At 40.3% G+C, this 5,877-nt stretch overlaps 1 long non-coding RNA gene across 1 annotated transcript; it reads left to right on the top strand.

The window, feature by feature from the left end:
- Positions 1–537: 537 nt before the first annotated feature.
- LOC123327790 lies at positions 538–5,279 on the top strand. The gene is made up of 2 exons (XR_006542488.1): positions 538–676; positions 4,950–5,279. It is a non-coding gene; the product is annotated as an uncharacterized LOC123327790 (long non-coding RNA).
- The last annotated feature ends 598 nt before the right edge of the window (positions 5,280–5,877 follow it).

Raw genomic sequence — 5,877 nt, 5'->3', positions numbered from 1 at the left:
TCACAATCAGGGATTATTATTTTCCAAATCCTGTGGTCTTAACAATTACAGTAGTTCACTGAATGTTACATCTCTGCAGTAAGATGACTCCTTTGAAAACTAGGGACATAGATTCCTTATTTAATTATCTATTGAGATGAAAATACAGTGCAGTTTCAGTTCAATGACTGGGGCCACTAAAATCTGGTTGTTTGAAGAACTTGGGAGCCTAATTTCCAATACTAAAATGAAAAGCTAAAGTATAGAGATTTGGGAGTATAATATTGGAAATGGTCAGGATAGTTCAGGTGTGGTTCTTTCTAGATCAATGAATGGACTAAATAAGAATGTTCTTGACTTATAATTCTAGGATATGGTACTGCTGCTGCTGCTGCTAAGTCGCTTCAGTCGTGTCCAACTCTGTGTGACCCCATAGATGGCAGCCCACCAGGCGCCCCCGTCCCTGGGATTCTCCAGGCAAGAACACTGGAGTGGGTTGCCATTTCCTTCTCCAATGCATGAAAGTGAAAAGTGAAAGTGAAGTTGCTCAGTCGTGCCCGACTCTTCGCGACCTCATGGACTGCAGCCTACCAGGCTCCTCCGTCCATGGAATTTTCCAGGCAAGAGTACTGGAGTGAGTTGGCATTGCCTTCTCCAGGATATGGTACTAGCCTTGTCCATATTGGGACTATCTTGGGTAAATGCTTTATTGTAACATTTGCTCCATAAAACTGGATTAGATCTCTATTGAGAGAACCCACATGAATCTAAAATAGAATAATCAATATTTTGTGAATCCACATGATACAGCTGCCTAACTGTAAAAAGGCAAGATTGCATAGAGAGAGAACTCTATGTATGTATTTTATATATATATATAGTTAGTGTATTTGTGTGTATGTGTATATATATATATACACATACATTCATATATATATATATACACATTCCTTATATATATGGAATGTTCTTATATGTTCCTTATATGTTCCTTAGTTCCACATATAGTAACACGAATAAGTAGTTCAATTATTAGAAAAAGATACTTTTCCATCCTAGGGTCTAAGGTGCATTTTCTGATTTATTAGCTGCCAGTCACATGTTGTTGTTTAAATTTAACCATAAATTAAATTAATTAAATTTAAAATTCAGCCCCTCAGTGGTGCTAGCATATTCTAGGTGCTTGCTAGCCACATTGGCTAGTGGGTGTCATTGGTCCTCCCAGGAATTCTGCTGTCATTATAGAAAGTTTTCTTGGCCAGTGCTGGTCCAGCAGGTAGGGAGGTGTTTTTTTTGTTTTTGTTTTTGTTTTTTTTTTAAATTTTAATTGGAGGCTAATTACAATATTGTAGTGGTTTTTGCCATACATCAACATGAATCAGCCATGGGCGCACATGTGTTCCCCAACCTGAGCCCCTCTCCCACCTCCCTCCCCATCCCATCCCCCAGGGTCAACCCAGTGCACCAGCCCTGAGCACCCTGTCTCATGCATCAAACCTGGACAGGCGATCCGCTTCACATGTAATAATATACACGTTTCAACGCTACCCTCTCAAATCATCCCACCCTCACCTTCTCCCACAGAGTCCAAAAGACTGTTCTTTACATCTGTGTCTCTTTTGCTGTCTCACATATAGTGTCATCATTACCATCTTTCTAAATTCCATATATATATATATGTTAGTATACTGTTTGGTGTTTTTCTTTCTGACTTACTTCACTCTGTATAATAGGCTCCAGTTTCATCCACCTCATTAGGACTGATTCAAATGCATTCTTTTTAATGGCTAAGTAATATTCCATTGTGTATATGTACCAGAACTTTCTTATCCATTCGTCCGCTGATGGACATCTAGGTTGCTTCCATGTCCTGGTTATTATAAACAGTGCTGTGATGAACATTGGGGTACATGTGTCTCTTTCAATTCTGGTTTCCTTGGTGTGTATGCCCAGCAGTGGGATTGCTGGGTCATATGGCAGTTCTATTTCCAGTTTTTTAAGGAATCTCCACACTGTTCTCCATAGTGGCTGTACTAGTTTGCATTCCCACCAACAGTGTAAGAGGGTTCATTTTTCTCTGCACCCTCTCCAGCATTTATTGTTTGTAGACTTTTTGATAGCCATTCTGACTGGCGTGAGATGGTACCTCATTGTGGTTTTGATTTTAGGGAGGTCTTTTTAAAAAAAAATTTAATGAGAGCTTTTTAATCTTATACTTTCAATAAAGTCTCCCCCGAACCAATTTATGTCATAGATGACGAGAAACAGGCTATTTTATTATGCTCTTCACATAGTGATTCAATTTCTAATTAGAAGTTGATGAAATTCTTTCATTTAGTACAGTATCATTGGCACCACATTTTCCAACTGCAGTAAGAAGTTCAATTATCTTGCAAAAGATAAAAGACAGGGGAATTTGTTCAGCAATCTAGAAATATATATATATAAAGGGCATGAGCATGTGTGTATGTATGTGCATTGACTAGAAACCAAGCTTGAGGACAGCATGTCTCTGTGTCCTGAAGTGAAAAGCTAGACAAACTGTGCTTTATCTTGTAGCACCGGCCAGAAAAGGTCAGTCAAGTCCAGTGAGCAACCCTGTACACCTTGCCCCACATAAACAGATAATTTGAGAGGATTTTTAGAAGGAGTTCCTAGGAACAAGGTATTACTAGTGGCTCTTAAAGCTGCTGTTTGGAAGTGGCATATGGCTCACGTTTCCCTGGTCAAATCAAGTCACATGAAACATGATGTGGGTAGGGGAAAGCACACTCCCCATCCCAACCCACCCCCCAGAGAGCAGTAGCAACCAACTGGGGACAAAAATGCAGGTGACTGATAACTCAGTTGGTAAAGAATCTGCCTGCAATGCAGGAGACCCCAGTTCGATTCCTGGGTCGGGAAGATCCTCTGGAGAAGGGATATGCTACCCACTCCGGTATTCCTGGGGCTTCCCTGGTGCTGGTAAAGAATCGGCCTGCAATGTGGGAGACCTGGGTTCAATCTCTGGATTGGAAAGATGCCCTGGAGAAGGGAAAGGCTACCCACTCCAGTATTCTGGCCTGGAGAATTCCATGGACTGCATAGTCCATGGGGTCGCAAAGGGTCGGACCTGACTGAGAGACTTTGACTCCTCACTCACTCACAAAGCCCTTGCTGCTGCTAAGTCGCTTCAGTCGTGTCCGACTCTGTGCGACCCCATAGACGGCAGCCCACCAGGCTCCCTCGTCCCTGGGATTCTCCAGGCAAGAACACTGGAGTGGGTTGCCATTTCCTTCTCCAATCACAAAGCCCTTAGCTAGTGGTAAAATAAACAGTTCACTTGCTCTTTTCTATATATCTTCTGACTAGAAAAATGAATCTCATTTTCAGAACGGCTGAGGTTTTTGGTTCTTCAGCATGATCCACCATAGACCCCTGTGGTTTCTGGAGTCTTTGATCAGCTTCAATCTCAGGACAGCTCCATGGGCCGCCCTCCTCCTGTAGGCTGAATCTGTAGCAGGAATACAAAGCAGAGAAAAGTTGTTCATACCCCTTCTCATTCTAATGTCAGAGAACCTCACCTAAAGTAAAAAGTGTGTTACTAATACTATATGATTTGAGTAGAAGATATTGTTTATGGCCATGAGGATGGAACAAGAGTACCCGTCACTGGAAACCTTTACAAGGTAATGGTCGTGTTTCTTTCTAATTTACAGGGTATTTCAGACAAAGATATCCAGTAGTCACTTTGTCTATGCACACACAGTCTGACATTTATCTTTTCAAAGAAGCTTGTATTATTCAACACAGCACACGGAAATGAGATAGATGTTTTTATCCCTGTTTTGCAAAAGAGCCATGTACAGAGAAATGAAACAACTGGCCCAGGGTTTTGCAACCTCAGGAGCCAGATTTGGGATTTGAACTCTATCTGATGCCAATTTACACATGGATCTGGTGAGCATCCCCCTAATCATATCAATAAATAGCATCAACAGGGACCTCTACTCAATATTCTGTCATCACCTATATGGGAAAAGAATCTGAAAAAGAATAGATATATGTGTATGTATAACTGAAACACTTCGCTGTATACCTGAAGCTAACGCAATATTGTAAATCAGGTAAATGCCAATATAAAACAAACATTTAAAAATAAATAAAAATATGTGATTCCAAAAATAAGTAGCATCTGTCAGGTGATTGTTACTGCATTTGCCAGGCCCTTTGCCAAGGGTATTACCTCTATTAGTTCATTTATCCTGAAAACCACTCCATAGAAATAAATGATTTCTTCCTATTTTATGACTGAGGAAATTGAAGTGTGGAAAGGTAAATACCCTGTGCAAATTATACTACAATGAAATGTTAGAGCCAGAATTTGAAACCAGGTCTAACTCTGAAACCAGTATTCATCATTGCTCACTAACCTCTGCTCTCAGGGCTTCTCTGCAATGCTTAGGTCTGTATCCAGAACTTGAGATGCCCTGAAGTGAGACCAGAATGATAAAGTCAAGTAAAAAGGAAACTGAACTACTTGAGAAACAATGTATGGGATGATGGTATAGGTTTATAGTGGAAATGAAAGTGAAAGTGTTAGTCACTCAGTCGTGCCCGACTCTTTGTGATTCCATGGCTCCTCTGTCCATGGAATTCTCCAGCCAAGAATAGTAGAGTGGGTAGCCAGTCCCTTCTCTAGGGGATCTTCCAAACCCAGGGATCAAACCCAGGTCTCCCACATTGTGGGTGAATTCTTTACCATCTGAGCCAAAAGGGAAGCCCATATAGTGGAAATGGGAATATTAAAATAAGAATGAGAAAAGAAAATCACGTACTCATGAAATAAAAATGGACTCCTCTCTGAGAAGCTCCATCACTCATTTTGTCTTTCAGATTGAATTTTTGTCTTAAGCATGCTTATTTTGAGTCTAATCCAGTGGGAGCAAGCTTATAATTAAAGTGGCATTTACTGCTTTTATGTTTTTCAGAGTGATTAGATTGGAATGTCTAGGACGGAGAAAGGCCCTTGGGATCCAGACACATCCAGTGCCTTGATCACGTGATAGAAACCCAGCAGCTGGAATTCAGACTTGGTGGGCGACAGATCTGAGTCATTTTCATCAGTGGCCATTAAGAGAGGTGGAGCAGGAAGAATGAATACAGGATTATGAGGATGACTGAATCATGTAACAACTGTGCACAGCTCAAACACATCTGGTACTAAAAGACAGGATATTCTCACTCAGTTGTTAGAGTGAAATAATGCCATTTGCAGCATCATGAATGGACCTAGGGATTGTCATACTGTAAGTCATATAGAGAAGGAAGAATATACTATGACATCCCTATATGTGGAGTCTAAAAAGAAATGGTACAAATGAACTTATATATATGAACTCATAGGGGGTAGGGATAGTTAGGGAGTTTGGGATCGACATGTACACACTGCTATATTTACAATGGATAACCAACAAGGACCTACTATATAGCACAGGGAACTCTCTTCAATGTTACATGGCAGCCTGGATGGGAGGGGAGTTTGTGGGAGAATGGATACATGTATATGTGTGGCTGAGTCCCTTTGCTGTTCACCTGAAAATACCACAACATTGTTAATTGGCTATACTTCAATATAAAGTAATAAGTTAAAAGTAATAAATTAAAACTATCCAAAATATAAATAAATAAAAGATGGGATATTCTGACCAAAGTTAGCATAGCTGACATCAGTTCTCATGACTGAGCATCTTAGAAGCAATCTCTTTTTAAAGAATTGCTACTGGTAGGATATGTAAGTGGGATCCTTACTAGGCCAATTCTGAAAGGAGTTGGTATAAAATCTTACTATTTCAGCTATAAATATGTACCCAGGCTATGTAGCTATGCCATCCAAATGACACCTGCAATACTTAGAAA

The sequence above is a fragment of the Bubalus bubalis genome, chromosome 10 (genome assembly GCF_019923935.1).
Source record: "Bubalus bubalis isolate 160015118507 breed Murrah chromosome 10, NDDB_SH_1, whole genome shotgun sequence".
NCBI classification, from domain to species: Eukaryota; Metazoa; Chordata; class Mammalia; order Artiodactyla; family Bovidae; genus Bubalus; species Bubalus bubalis.
This window is presented reverse-complemented; position numbering and strand designations above follow the sequence as displayed.